The sequence below is a fragment of the Cupressus sempervirens genome, chromosome 5 (genome assembly GCF_028749045.1).
Source record: "Cupressus sempervirens isolate cs-2001-9-10 chromosome 5, ASM2874904v1, whole genome shotgun sequence".
Classification (NCBI taxonomy): Eukaryota; Viridiplantae; Streptophyta; class Pinopsida; order Cupressales; family Cupressaceae; genus Cupressus; species Cupressus sempervirens.
Genome location: NC_143122.1, coordinates 567,641,245 through 567,656,438, shown reverse-complemented (window position 1 = coordinate 567,656,438; position 15,194 = coordinate 567,641,245). Strand labels below are relative to the sequence as shown.

Below are 15,194 nucleotides of genomic sequence, written 5' to 3'. Positions count from 1 at the left end.
CCACCACTTTGTTCTTTTGAATCATTTTAGGCATAGCTATAAAATTTCTTTTCCTTTTTACTTGTTAACTTCCATGAGCAAGGCGATAGTTAGCTTCAAAAAGAAGCCCATTGATAACCCCGCTCTACATGAGGGGCTCTTGCTGCTCATTTATGAGCACTTGAAGGCTCAAGACTATAAGAAATGCCCCCCCTCAGACTGAGAATGTGACCTCTAGAAGCTCTAGCTTCTCTTCAGACTCGGATGATATTCAGAGCTTTAGCTCTGAGGATGGCAAAATTTTTTCTGCAGATAAAATTGTCACCCTTCAGGTCAATAATTTGCCTTCTTCCTTAACCCCAAGTAGGAAAAGCCCTAGGACACATGGGCAGAAGCAACTTGTGAAGGATGTGAAGGTTAACAGCGATAATGAGGAGGATGTGGAGACAAAAGAGGAGGAAAAGGAGATACCAGAGGAAAATAAGGAAGACTGAGGAGGGAAGAAACACAAGAGGGAGGGTCTGGAGGATGAGATATTACAGCAAGAACGGGATATGTCTTCGCTGCCTCTTTCTCCTATCCATACTCAAGCCCAACATGAGGAGAAACAAATGGATTCTGAGACTGAGGGTGGGGAGGTGCAGGTTAAAGACAGGGGGAAAGCTTGGAAAAACTTTAACGTTAGGACCTCAAAAATGGGCATTTTTAGAGAGGTCGTGAACTCGTAGGTCCTTGTGGAAAACCAAGAAGAGGAGCAGCTTGAAGAACTTATAGACTCGGCGATTTTGGCTATTTCGAATAATGCAAGGGAATCTGGGTTGAACCTCTTGAACAATGCCCGCAACAATATGATTGATAACTTCAGATCAATCAAGTGGCTTTTCCATGAGCTAGAGGAGGTTAAAGAGCAGGTGGGTCATATGGAGGACAACAGGAATGGAGTGGATTTTGATAATAGAGACAACAACGGTGAGAGGCTCAGCCTGGCGGAGAGAAAGATTAACAACCTCAAAATCTACAATCATAATCTCTTGAACCAGATGATTTCGCTGCTAAGCTCCATTAACAACAACATTATTTCTTTAACCGGTTGGATCAAAGATAGAGTTATGAAGGAAGAAGAGGAAGGAAAAGACAAGGAAAAAGCCAGATTGGAGGTCGACACCACAAAGGACAACATCAACAATGGTTAGGACCAGGAGGATCAAAGGGAGCTCTAGCAAGAGGATGAGGAGCACCAAATGGCCTATGAGGTTGCTCAGGCCATGCAAGACCTGGAGAGAAAGAACGAGGACTAATCCACTGCCTGTTCTTTTGTCTCAATCTATTTTTTTGGCTTTTTGTCTGGGCTTTTGCCTTTGTCGTTTCTAAGTAGTTTCTGTTCCTGGTCTTTTCTATGATCTTTGTTTTTAGGCTAGGCCTTAGGCTTATTATCAGCCTTTGAACTTGAACTCTTTTGGTTGGTCTTTTCACGCTTATTATCAGCCTTGTTATTGTTTTAACTCTTGGGTTTCAGGGTCCTTGTAAAACCTGTTTATCTAATCAAAAACATTAATCCTTAAAATTTAGAATTGTGGGTTAATCATGAAAGAGTTTACTAGTAAACCTTAAGAGATTTATGTAACTAAAACAAAGAAATCAAGGTAGAACATAGGCGAAGAGGTTTAATTTTGTGCTTAAAAGTAACTATTATGTTTAGTGTCAATGAGTACAAAACATTACATAAATTGTACACACAATTAGGTGTCCGTGGAGCCATCGTGAAATATATGTTCAAAAAACTTGGAAAGAAACAAAGCAATTATTTTCTCCAGTAAACAAGGTTCCCAATTGAAGCTCTTTGAAACTAATAAGAAAATGCATTTGATAGGTGCAAAGCTAGTCATCACAAACTCTATCAATGTCCCATCAAACTATGTTAGAATAGAAGATTTGCAGCAGGTTATGGATGTGTATCGATTTTCTACAATTTAATGTACCTAAAATAGGGGAAAATGGAGCTTTTACTTTCTTATTTACGAGTAGAGAGAAATTTTGTTGTTCCATAGGTGATCAGTAAAGAGCACACAATGAGAGGAGTAGAACTATAATGAGAAGTATGTAGAGAAAATTATAAATTCAAAGAAAGATTAGTGGATGCCTCTCTATAATCATCATTTGACAATTGAATAACAACAAATTTTCTATTCAATAGTCTTTATAAAAAAATATTGAATAAAGAAACATTTTTTGTTTCTGGATTTGATTGTGTTTTTTTTTTAGCATCAAGATTTTGGATCACACTTTGTGATCCATCATTGGGATGAGAGAATGCAAGAATGGAATAGTATGTAGATCAGGCCAGACCAAGGGGGATTAAAGGAGAAAAGGGTGCAGAAAACGAGGTGGACTAAAGAAAATCAGAATAAAAAAGTAAACCTACAAGGGTAAGAACAATGAAAGAATAAATAAAAATGAAACTAAAATAATAATAAGAGAAAAAAAATATAACATCACACTTTGAAAATAAAACTAAGCAAGAGATAGAATCAAAATTAAAAAACAATAAATAATCTTTATGCAAGCATGTGTAAAAGTAGCTGAATTTAAAAACCTATAAATGCAAGGGAGTACACACACACACACACACAGGTGCCCTACATGTGAAAGCTAATATGTGTGTGTGTGTGTGTGTTAGCTTTCACATGTAGGGCACATGTGTATATATATTACATGTGAAAGCAAATATATATCTATATATATATGCTCCCTTGCATTTATAGGTTTTTTAATTTAGATACTTTTACACATGCTTGCATATAGATTATTTATTGTTTTTTAATTTTGATTCTGCCTCTTGCTTAGTTTTATTTTCAAGGTGTGGTGTTATGTTTTTTTGCTATTATTATTTTAGTTTCATTTTTTATTTATTCTTTCATTGTTCCTACCCCTATAGGTTTACTTTTTTATTCTAATTTTCTTTAGTCCACCTCGCTTTCCACACCCTTTTCTCCTTTAATCTCCCTTGGTCTGGCTTGATCTGCATACTATTCCATTCTTGGACTCTCTCATCCTAATGATGGATCATAGAGTGTGATCCGAAACATTGATGATAAAAAAGCAAACACAATCAAATCTAGAAGCAAAAATAATATGTCTAATGGATTGTGAAAATCTAATAAGATTTAAAGAAACATTGTACTCTTTGATCATTTTTATAAATAAACAATAAGATGAATATAACACAAATTATAGTAACAAGTATCCACCAATGACCTTAACAGATTTTACGAAGAATGTAAATACCTTTCTAAAGTTTCAATCATCTTAAGATCTCAACAATCTTTGCCCAAGAAGAGAGGAAACCTCGAGCCAAAGGGCTATATATGCCACAATTCCAATGCCAAGCTCCCCACAAGGAAAAACACATGTTGGTCATTAAAAATAGGAGACAAATCTGACAAATCTAACATGGAAAACTCTTTTCCTAAAACATCACATACCTGCAAATTGGAACAATTTCTCCCTCTAGATCCCTGCTCCACACAGATCACACAACCGAAACCGTTGTAATGGGATGAACAGCATGGGCTCTTCGAATTGCTGCTGCTGAAGCCTCATAAAGTCCAATATATTTTATTTTCCTTCCTTCAACTTGGTTTCTTCATTTCTTCAACCTGTTGTGATGAATACACAAGCAGAAAGAGTATAACACAATACTTACACATTTACTGTAGATGTAATTTATGTATGAAATATCAATTATATGGTCACTGAATCATCAAATTTGTTGTGATAGAAATAGAAAAGCTCAAAATAAATAAATAGCAGCATAGTCGTGGAGCCCTCGTGGTTGGAAACCATGGCCCATTTCCCACCTTGGCTTATACTCGATTGATTTTTTCAAGATTCAGATTCAAACTCTGGAAATAGATCCGTTCTGGTATTAGCATTGCTATCGGATTGTTGTGTCAAGATTAATCAGAGCCAGATTTATCAGAGAAAAAATGAGCAGAAGTAAAAATTCCCAATACCCATGGGAAAATAATGCCCAATTCAATGTCAATTTCAGCCCATTTCTTTGTTAAAAGATTCATGGCGATGCCATCACGGGGCTGCATTGCTATTCTAGGGTTTTGGCCAGATCTGCGCTGATGCTCATGGCATTGGCTACCTTTTCTTTCTTTTGTGCAAAGCCCGACTCTAACAGTCTTGCAGAGTCTGATCATGGCTTTGGCAATAGTAATACTGGTCTGTCCAACCAGGTGCTTTAATCACAATATTTATGGGTTTTCAAGATATGATCTCTGAAGGGCTGTTGAAGGCAGGGCAGGGGGTCCTCTGCATTGGATTTGGAACAAAATTTGGGAATTGATGGTTTTGATTTGATCTTTGAAGAGGATATCCAGAAAGCCAGATTTCCATTTCCTTATAACTCCTTTGGTTTTGAGTTGGGTGTAGAATATTCTCCATTTCCCCCAGCTGAAGTGGATCGAACCGTCAAGATTGGGGATGGAGGTGTTGCTCATCTTGATGAACCAGAGCTGAATCTGAATACCCTACTTAAGTTACATTTTTAATCTGAGAAAATTGTTTCAGAAAATCTTGGGTTGCTCCGAAGCACAATGAATTCCATTTTCCATCTCAGAAAAGGAAATTTTAAGAATTAGGTATAGCAAGGACTCACCAGAATAGTTTCTAACGGTCTAATTCAAGCCTTTAAAGAAGGGGCTATAAAGTATAGAAAATTTATGCATTTATTTGCACTAATTTAAACATGAAAAACAATAAAGTTAGAATGAACCACGCAACTCTGTTATTCAATATATGCTGAACTCAATTATTCCTTTCTCATAAATGAAGGTCATAATTTTTTTTGAACAACTTACAGGTCCCATAATCTGTCCATTTGTAAAGGAATTAGAGAGGTGCAGGTGCAAGCAAAGGGGTAAGTATCTACACCCAAGGATCCATGTCTTCCCCAAACAATATTTGAGCACTCTAAACTACCACAAAATTGCTGGCGTCCAATACTTGTATCAAAATATAATAGATCGCCTCTTTCCTTGTAATTACTTGCATTTGTGCTCCCGCCACTTTCTCAAATGTAAGACCAGCATTCTACCCAACAAAGAAAAATCCAAGCTTAGATGCACAATTACACAAACAATTTGGTCATTAGAATAGATAATATGTATCCCAAGTTCTACAGCCCATAACCCAGATCAAAACTTTTCAAATCAAAGAAAACAAAAGGGGAAAAAAAGAGAGTGAAATGATTAATGGTTATTACATGGGCAGCGTTCCAGTCGGTTAGAGTAAAGCGTACCAGCTTTATAACAGTCCCATTGTTTTCAAAATCAGGAATGTCCACAATCCTGGAAGCATATGCACTCTGGGTAATCTTAGATAATAAGCACAGCATTGTTATCATCAACAGAACCATTCCAAGCCTCATGGAAGCCATTGCAGGAGTATAATTACTGACAGAAATTTCTGAAAAGGTAAATGCTATTCAATAAGACTTAACGGCTTGATCAAAGGTAAATTTTTACCATTTTTAACAGGTGGTGGTGGCCCTTGCGTATTTCTATTTGGCGGACAAATATGTAAATGATTCTTTTATTTTGCTTTTGCTTTTGCCTTCTTTCCCCCTTTTCTTCACAACTCGGAAACTTCTCTTTTTTTAATGTTTGAAGTGATTAAGTTGCATGGTTGGTTCTATTTGTCTGTTGCCATGGTCCTTACTGGAACATGCCATTTTTTTGGTATTGTATTCATAATTTTACGAGTTGCACTCAACCATCGATTGATTCTTTCAATCACCTAGAAATCAATTTATACTCAAAACTCTCTGAAGACACAAATATCTGTATTATACGAGTAAGTATCAGATAGGATTAGGGAGAAAATGGGAAACGATCGAAAATTCCAGCCCAACATTTCAATTCTAATTCAATAGCAGCTAGTTTATTTAGAGGTAGTTCAACCAAGTTCAAATATAATCCCAGTTGAGATATTTGTACTCAAGCCTGGTTCAGTTCTTTTTCTTGGGTCATGAAAACTTTTGCGTATACTTTTACGGCAACGGCTACCCAGGCAGGAGGATCGACTGCCTGGGTATTCCCACCCCCATCCTCGTGCCTCCTCATGCCGGCATGCCATCCTGCGTCCGTGCCATCCTGCCTCTGCGGTCGTACTCATGTCTGCCGCTGACAGAGGGAAGTACCTGAAACTAAACCTTAGAAGCCACATGGTATGACATGACAGTTACTCATTCTCTCCCGCAGCTTCCACTTGTAGCCTTTTTTTGTAATGTTCATTTCGTAGCTTTTGTTTGTAATGTTCGTTTCGTGGTGTAATTGGACTCCATATCAGTTTTCCTTTATGTTATAAAGTAATGCATTTTCGTGCTAAAGCATGTTTGTGAGTTGTTTGGGATAATGAAGTTTAAAATCTGACTTTTTAATACAAAATAATTTTTATACTTTCTAACTCATTAAAATTCAAATTAGATTTTAATGCTTGTACAAATTCATACAACAAAATTAAAATAGTTTACTAAAATTATTTTCAAAATTTTAAATTATTTTTTCTAATTTCATATTTATTATTATTTTATTGTTTTAAATGTTATAAAAGTCATAATTTTAATAATCAATCTGATTGAAATCATTATATAATCTATTAAATATTTTAATTTTATTTTTTCTTTAATGCATTTTGGATGGAGATTAGCCCGTCCCTTAGATTTTTAAGATATATATGATACAAAAGTTTAACAATTTACTATATGTTACTATATAGTTTCATTGACATTATTAGTGGAGTTAAGCAATTGTCTCAAATAGAATATACAAAGATAGTAGTGTGTAAAATTTGAGTGGATTGACAAGACTCTTGATGTTTGTCCATGTTGCACCCATTCCTTTGTTTTAAAAATGCCTCTCCTCTTTTTAGATGTCTATTTAATAATACATTTAACCATAAACATTAAATAGTATTGATTATGATCTTCTTTAAAATAGTATTGAAGATTACATCAAATTTGATTCAAATATTGAAAAAAAAGATGGCATATTTTCCATTCACCCTTTCTTTATTATAATGTATGAATTATCGTTTTTTTTAAAAATTAGACAAGGAGAAATAGACAATACTTTTATCGAATAGGAATTGGAATCTAATGTAATTCACTTTGCCTTAAACATGTACTCATTCATCACAAGAATTATAGAATCGATAAGTGGAAAATGGGAAGGCAATCATATTTTGCATCAATGGTGCTTTAGTTATCAATTATAATCTAAACTTCATTCACAATGTCTTGAGTATTTGATCATGACACACGATGCTTCTTTATACTACATGCTTGAGCATTTGATTGTGAACTATATGAACGTACAATGACCATCTTTTATTAAAGAAATGGTGAATGAGCACAAAGAAGCAACTCCAATTTGGATCAATAATGATTTGAATATCAATTATACGACATGCATGTTTTGAAAATAAATCATCATCTAAACACAAACTTATCAAGTAAAAAAAAATTATTTTATGGGTAAATGTTCAAAGTTGGATTTTAATAAGTCATACAAATTTACAGTATTTTTAGTCAAATTATGATTATGGTAAATATGCATGTGGAATGCAATGCACAATCGTTGGTGATGCAGAGAAACCCTATTCAACCATCACCAGAGAACAATGCAAAGAACAATGTCGCCCGATTAACCCTATTCCCAAATGCCTTTCTCATCTTCTAAAAACCTAACCATGATTTTGGTGGACTTGATGGTTTTATTAAAACACGTTCATAAAAACCCAAATTCAGGTTATAATTCAGATCAGCTATACCCAAATAATAAATAAGAGGTAGAATTTCCATGTACATACTAGTGGTTTATTTCAATGAGTGTTATTATTTTTCTTAACAAGAGTAGAATATCACCATATATTATAATAAATAAACTAGTTCAAAAAGAGCTCCTGAGGGAAAGAACCAAAAGAAAACCCTCATTCGTTACTCATAATATTCAAGATGTGTAAAGTGTAATCCCTAAATTAAAATTGTTAAGAAACCCAAAAGGCTTCCCTTATATCTTTTAGCTATTCAAACTCTAACCACATATTGGAACACTAATGAGGCTTTATAAAATAGCCATATAAAGTGCCCGTACAAATATACTCATGAATACGTTTATATAAAGTTTTATAGACTTTAATGATTGTCTCAAAATTTATTGGCCATAATACTCCATATAGATATCATCAATACCTACAAAATGAATGAGTTAGTTATAAAATTCATTTAAAAATAAGGTCTTAGAAAATTGAATATCATTTCATAATTTCTTTACCATCTCCACTTGTTGTGTTTTGGTTAAGATCAATAGAAAAGCGCAAACCATATTGTTGATTAGTTTGTTGATCATCTAATACAACAATGCACATTTAACACATCCATTTAGATAAAATTAAATTATAAACTAAAAACTCAAATATAATTTCAAATTTTTTATTTTTTCTATCATAACAAATTCTAAATCAAAATATTGTTCTCATAATCTATATCACATTATGTAACAATAAAAAAAATCAAAATTCCATTACCTCCACAAGTTTGTTGAAATGTTTGAGGATGAATAACCTTTGGCATTGATGGTTGATCTCCACAAACTACATCTTGGTTATTTGATAAAGCATTAAATGCAATTAGAAATGTGAACTAAGTAATCAATTTTAATAAAAATAGTTAATAGCGAGTAAATTACCATCTAGTACTTGTGTGTCATCTGTTATTGTTTGGTTCAAATCAATAGAGAAAGGCAATCGACGTCGTGGAAATTCTCCTTGATCAACCAAACCTATATTGACACATGTTCAACATATGAAATAAAAATAACAAGTATTGAGCTATATGTTGAAAGTAATAAAGTACTTTTAAATAAATGTACTCACCTTGTTGTGACAGAATAACTCTTTCTCCTTGTATTGCTATGCCTGAACGATTAATGGCTTTTTTTCCCTTTTTCTTTTTAGAGCGTATAGAGGGGAATTGAAAATTTTCATGACCATCAACTCTTTTACTTAAGTTTTGAGTCATAGGTTTTTTCTTTTTATGAATAAATCGACGCTTACACATTTTGCTTGGACTAAACCATGGTTTCTTTCGCCTCATAGGCATGTTCTCTGAACCAAGAATTGATTCAAAATTGAAACTTGAAGCAAGAGATGCATGTATCTCATTTCTAAATCTCCCAACATGTTGAATGAATATTTGTTTTTCATATTCTTCTCTAGTTGACAAATTTTGGATAAATGAATTTACATAATCAATGCAATTTTGAAGTTCATCATGAGAAGTATCAAATGATCTCACACAATCTGTAGTAAAAAAAATAAAATTGTAAAGTCAAAATACTATTTTAAAATACTATATATTTCTTAAGAAAAGAATTGGTATTAAAACTTACCAGTTTTCTCATCTTCACCAATGTTGACTCCAAGCACATCTTGATCTTTTGAAGGTGTAGAACCATCTGCAATTGGAAAAAAAATCACTTAACTTTTTCATCCATAAAATAATTTAATATTTACTTGTAAACACACATTCTTATTACCAATATTATAGTTTTTATGACCAAAATTCCCTCCAACTTTGCCGTAATCCTCAACCAATGCAGTAACATCATCTGTATTTAAGATCAATTTAAGTAGGTCTTAACAATATAGTAATCATTTATATAATATAAATAATTAAAATTAACTCTCAAATGATACTTACCAACCACTTGAACTTGCTAGTTTATATTGGTTCTCTTTAGTAGATCTAAAATCTTCAACACATGTTTGCATGTGTTACCTCTTTTTGCCCACTCACAATCACACACTTGCAAATTTGGTCCAAAATTTCTTACAAGATACCATTTGGTTGAAATCGTTTGACTTCTAACTTTAAATGTATCGGGAAGGTCATATAGGTAGCAATCTGTATCTGCTATTCTCTTTGATCTCTCTAAAGAAGTTAGGTAGTATCTTTCTTTTTTGAAGTTGGTTAGAAACCCAGATAACTGCAAGTATCTCTTATTTTTATAGTATGGCTCTACCCTATGAAGAAGAACATGAATGAGCCAATCCATTCTCCTTGTGCATTTTCTAGAATAGTCGGTCAAGTGGTGACTCTTGATGTGCATGTGGTATGACTCTATGAAAGCATTAGTATCTTGATTTGCATGGGAGAAACCTCTAAAGTTTTTTGCTCACATTTCTATGACAAAAATATGATAATGTCTTAGCATATATATAATAAAAGAACCGAGCAATAAAAATAAAAATATAATGTAATGAATAATGTATATGATCTTACCAATGCGTCTCTCATCATGACACCAAGTCTTTCTAAAGTAATCAATAAACTCTTTTTGTTCTTTGAATTCATCCATATATTCTTTTATTAGATGAGTAGTGACATCTCCATCATCACTTATGGTATGCATTATCTCACCTAGTCTAGTGAACATATTTGTTGCAACATCCTTATTGCTTACAAACCTATAATAAAAAAGATAATATCAAGCTATGATGTTAACAAATATAACTTTACATGTATTTTAAGTAGAAATGACTCACTTGTAAATATTCTTCAACCATGCCCTACGTACGTGCCAGATACATAAAAGTACTCGAAAATTGAAGGATGATCTAAAAGTTACATTATAAGCATTAATAAGTAGCATTTAAACACAATCAGTTATTAAACTAAAATTATATGTTTAAATAATGAAATGTATAGTTTGAAAACCTATATATCAAATATAATTGGAGGATAATCAAACCTAATTGCTTCAATCTTGGCACTAGCGCCATCGGTCATGAATGCATTGACTTGGCAATCATCTTTACATTGCTTGCCTCTTTTGTTAACTTCTGCTAGCCACCCATGTATATCATCAATTTTATTTCTTGAAGATATGGCCCATGCAATAGGTACACCGACCTCTTGTTCATCAAATACAAGTAATGAATATAACTCATACTGCACATGAAGAAATCAATAAATTAAGATTTTAGATAAATTTTAGATGAACTAAACTAAAATATATTAATATAGTTGACATTGGTAAACTCACAACATATTTGTTTGTTGAAAAAGTGGAATCCATTGCTATAATAGAGTTATGTGAATATCTCACCATCATCTCTCGCATCTATGGTGTTTGAATACCTATGATAAATGGAATGTTTTCTCTACTATTGGGTGTTTTATAGTAGAAAAAGTTGTCTTTCTCCTCTGCATGCCATAAACTTAAACTTTTGGCATCATTTTCATTTTTTTGTGATCGAAGGGAATGCACCCTATTGCATGCATTCATTACATCTTTTCTTAGTAGAAATGTGTCCCTCTTATTCATTAACTTCGTAAGACTAGGATCCAAATAATGTTGCTCACATATTGTGGAAACCCCCACACCCATGAATAACAATGACTCAATATAAGATTTATATTCATTTGACAATCTTGGTGCAACCATACTCCTTGGATCACCAGAAGGGTCATCCTTTCCATGACAAAATTCACCATTAGCATCTTGATGACTAAACTCACTATAAGTAATGATGGCAATATCTGGTCTTCCATACATAACTCTAACACAAAAGTGTGTTTTACAACCCCTTTTCTTTGCAAACCTTGGTAACCTTTGCATATTTGTTTGGGGTTTTCTTCTATTATCATCAGGTCCAAATGCACATTGATATCTGTATATACATGTACAAATATATTTATACCAATTTATAATCAATAAAGTTTAAAAAATTAAAATATTGCATGCTTAATTATTATACTAAATCTAAACAAACCTTGAATACATCTTGGTAGCTTGGTTATTAGGGTTTGTCAAGTTCATCACATTATGTTCTTTTCATATGAACATTGTTTCTATACCATCCAGTAGACCTTCTCCCTTGACAAAGTGAGATAGTCTCTCAAGAGGGATAGCAGCACATAAATCCATAAATGCATTATGATGTCCAATAGGTGTCCACTCTAGTTGTGCGCTTGAAAAACCATTTCCTTCATTGGGGACATCTTGCATAGGTAGTTTGATGAGTGATTTCCATTTAAACTTTGTATCCATTCTGAGAAATGTTAATATGGTTAGTGATCCTTAACTTGTTGAAACATGTTAAAAAAAACTAATACGAATTATTACATATATCCTCGATAAAACAATTAGTATATTGAAATCACAATAAATACAATTATATCCTCGATATGAAATAATTTCACTATACCATCAATGAAATGATTTCTCAAAATTATATTAGAAGTTGATATTATATATTTTATTCTATATTTTTCCAATCTTGTGATCTAGTAATGAGATGCATGTTACTGCAAGCCTAGGACACATGATTCATATTGCCCTAATAAGCGAATTCCTCTTATATAGAAAATAAATTTCTATAATTTCAAAACCTTTACTAGGAAATCATGTTGTCACTTATAAATCTATAGTTATTAAAATCTAATATGATTAGTCCACTAGTCATATATTCTAATTCATCATTATTTATCACTAACTAATTCATTTATTGTGTCATTAAAGATGATCACCTAATTTACTTTTTAATACTAGGCTTTGTGTTATGTATGTACATTAATTTAAGCTTAAAATAATTTTGAACGAACTTGAGTACAACTAACATGGGATGTAATTGTCTTGCCTTCCTAGCAATCAAGATCTGAGTCATTTTGTTAACAAGGTCCATAGTGTTCATTGTATCAAGGTCTAGGTCATTTTAACATAGAGAAGTTATGAAGTTTTCCATGACTTAAGTCCATTTCACTATATCCGTGGATAAGTACATTTAGTTATCAAGCTTTAATTCATTTAGTTATCAAGGTCCTTAGTGTTCATTTTCAAATAGTGAAGTTATAGAATTTTCCATGATTAAGTATGTTTCATTATCAATGTCTAGGCCATTTGAGGTCATTTGCACATAAAGAAGTTATGTAGTTTTTCATGATTTTGTCATTTTCACATAGTGAAGTTATGGAGTTTTCCCATCATTTTGTCAATCATTTTCACATAGTGAAGTTATGGAATTTTCCCACCATTAAGTCCATTTAGTTTGCCACTATAGTGAAGTTATGGAGCTTTTCCTTATGGAGTTTATTTCATGATTCAATCCACTTAATTTTAGCCCATTTAGTGTTTAGCCCACTTAGTGTTCATCTCATGAAGGTAAAGAAATTGTTTTCTAGTTGAACATGAAAAATTAAATCAATAGATAAAACTATCATATTATCCATCATTTATTAATCTAATTTAGGAGAAAACTTTATGGAACTCTAGTCTTATTGACACTAGATCATAACTCATAGCATAACATCTAGGCTATATGTTCACAAGGTGAAATTATGGAGTTTTTTCTATGATTAAAGCCTACTTAGTTTAAGTAATGGAGTTTCTTTACGATTCAATCCACTAAATTTCAACCCATTTAGTGTTAACCCCACTTAGTGTTCATTGCATCAAGGTCTAGGTCATTTCACTATGGTCATTTTCACATAGTGAACTTATGGAGTTTCGTCATGATTAAGTCCATTTAATTATCAAGGTCTAGGTCTAGGTCATGTAGTTTTTCCATGATTAAGTCCATTTAGCTTTCTACTATAGTGAAGTTATGGAGTTTTCCTTATGGAGTTTCTTTTATGATTAAGCCCACTTAGCCTTCATTGGATCAAGGTCTACATCATTTTCACATTGTGAGGTTATGGAGTTTTTCCACGATTAAGTCCATTTAGTATCTCATAATCAAAAGTATCTCGTGAAAGATATTGACCCTATTAGGAATCTATTACAACTATATAGTTTATCTATTATTGTTAGGGAACTAGGCCTTATTAGAAGCCTCAACCCTATTAAAAGTTGTTATTATAATACAAAAGGTACAAGATGAGTCCACTTAACCAAATAAGATCAATTTCATATTTATAAATAATAATCAGGCACATAGAACAACAATCAGGGATTTCAAGCAAACATTTACAAGCAATGGGCAAGGGACAAAGCAACCTTGCGCATGAACAAAAATAGTGTCATAGTATGAATCTAATCCCTAGAACCACTACTTTGTATGTTCTCAAAACATTTTTCAATCACGCACATAGTCCTAAAAAAAAAAATTGGCAGCACTAAGGTTCTTAGTAATGGTCAACTTTGTAGCTTTTGCAATCTAGAGTGGGTGAAATCCAATCCTGACGTACCAGGGTTTTGACATATTCTGAGAATTTAATCAATCGAAGATACTGAGGAGATCTGACAACCCAACAAAAGACTACACCTATGGGGATTTCCCCCACAAGGACATTTATATAGCGGTTGCTACTACCACATCAAAAATGGCTATTACCACTTGAGGTACCATCGACATGGTTGACCCAATAAAGGGAATGTCCACTACGGTTTAACCCTCTCTAATCAAAGAAGACTCACAAAGTTGTACCACATGAGGACTTGGTTTGGATTTAAGGGTTCCAAGTTTCTGATGTGCCCAAACGGGAACAGAGCATACTCCTCTAGCCTCTTCACCTTACCCAAACATAGCAAACAAGATTCTTTGACACACTAATTTGAAATCACCTCACCAACTTTTTGGAAAATCCAACAACAAACACCACCAGTCTCAAAAGAGAAAGTACTAGTGGATGTTGAGGACAAACCCAAGCAGAATAGTGAGACAATAACAAATATCCTTCCCTACCTACAAGGGGATCCGTCGTCAAGAGGAGCTTCGCATCTAAAGCAAGTGAATGAAGCTTAGTCTCTCAAGATCTCCCAAATAGTGTTCATAGGGCCTAATTACTATGTGAAACATATATGCGTGAAAGCAAATCTAGATCCAATTTTAGAGCACCAAATGAAGTGTGAATCTATGAAAGCATGTAAAAGAACTCAAGCCAAACACATGAGATGTTCATTTTTAGTTCCAAATCCAAGTGTTATAGAGATCCAACAAATACCTAGTAATCCTTGCAATGCATTTTTCTCTATTGTACCTTTCGTTTATGCTTGAACGCTCACTCGCAATGAACAAAGCAACAAGCAAACACAAGATATGCAATAATATAACAAATCCAAGAGGTATTCCTAGATTAGAGGGAAAATAAACTGTATGCAGTTTTCCATATAAATTATTCCAAGTAATCAATTAAAAACCATTGT

At 33.3% G+C, this 15,194-nt stretch overlaps 1 long non-coding RNA gene across 1 annotated transcript; it reads right to left on the bottom strand.

The window, feature by feature from the left end:
* Nucleotides 1-4,943: 4,943 nt before the first annotated feature.
* Nucleotides 4,944-5,431, bottom strand: LOC149557195 (uncharacterized). The gene is made up of 2 exons (XR_016352388.1): nt 5,252-5,431; nt 4,944-5,079 (listed from the first exon to the last, which is right to left on the bottom strand). It is a non-coding gene; the product is annotated as an uncharacterized LOC149557195 (long non-coding RNA).
* Between the last annotated feature and the right edge of the window lie 9,763 nt (nt 5,432-15,194).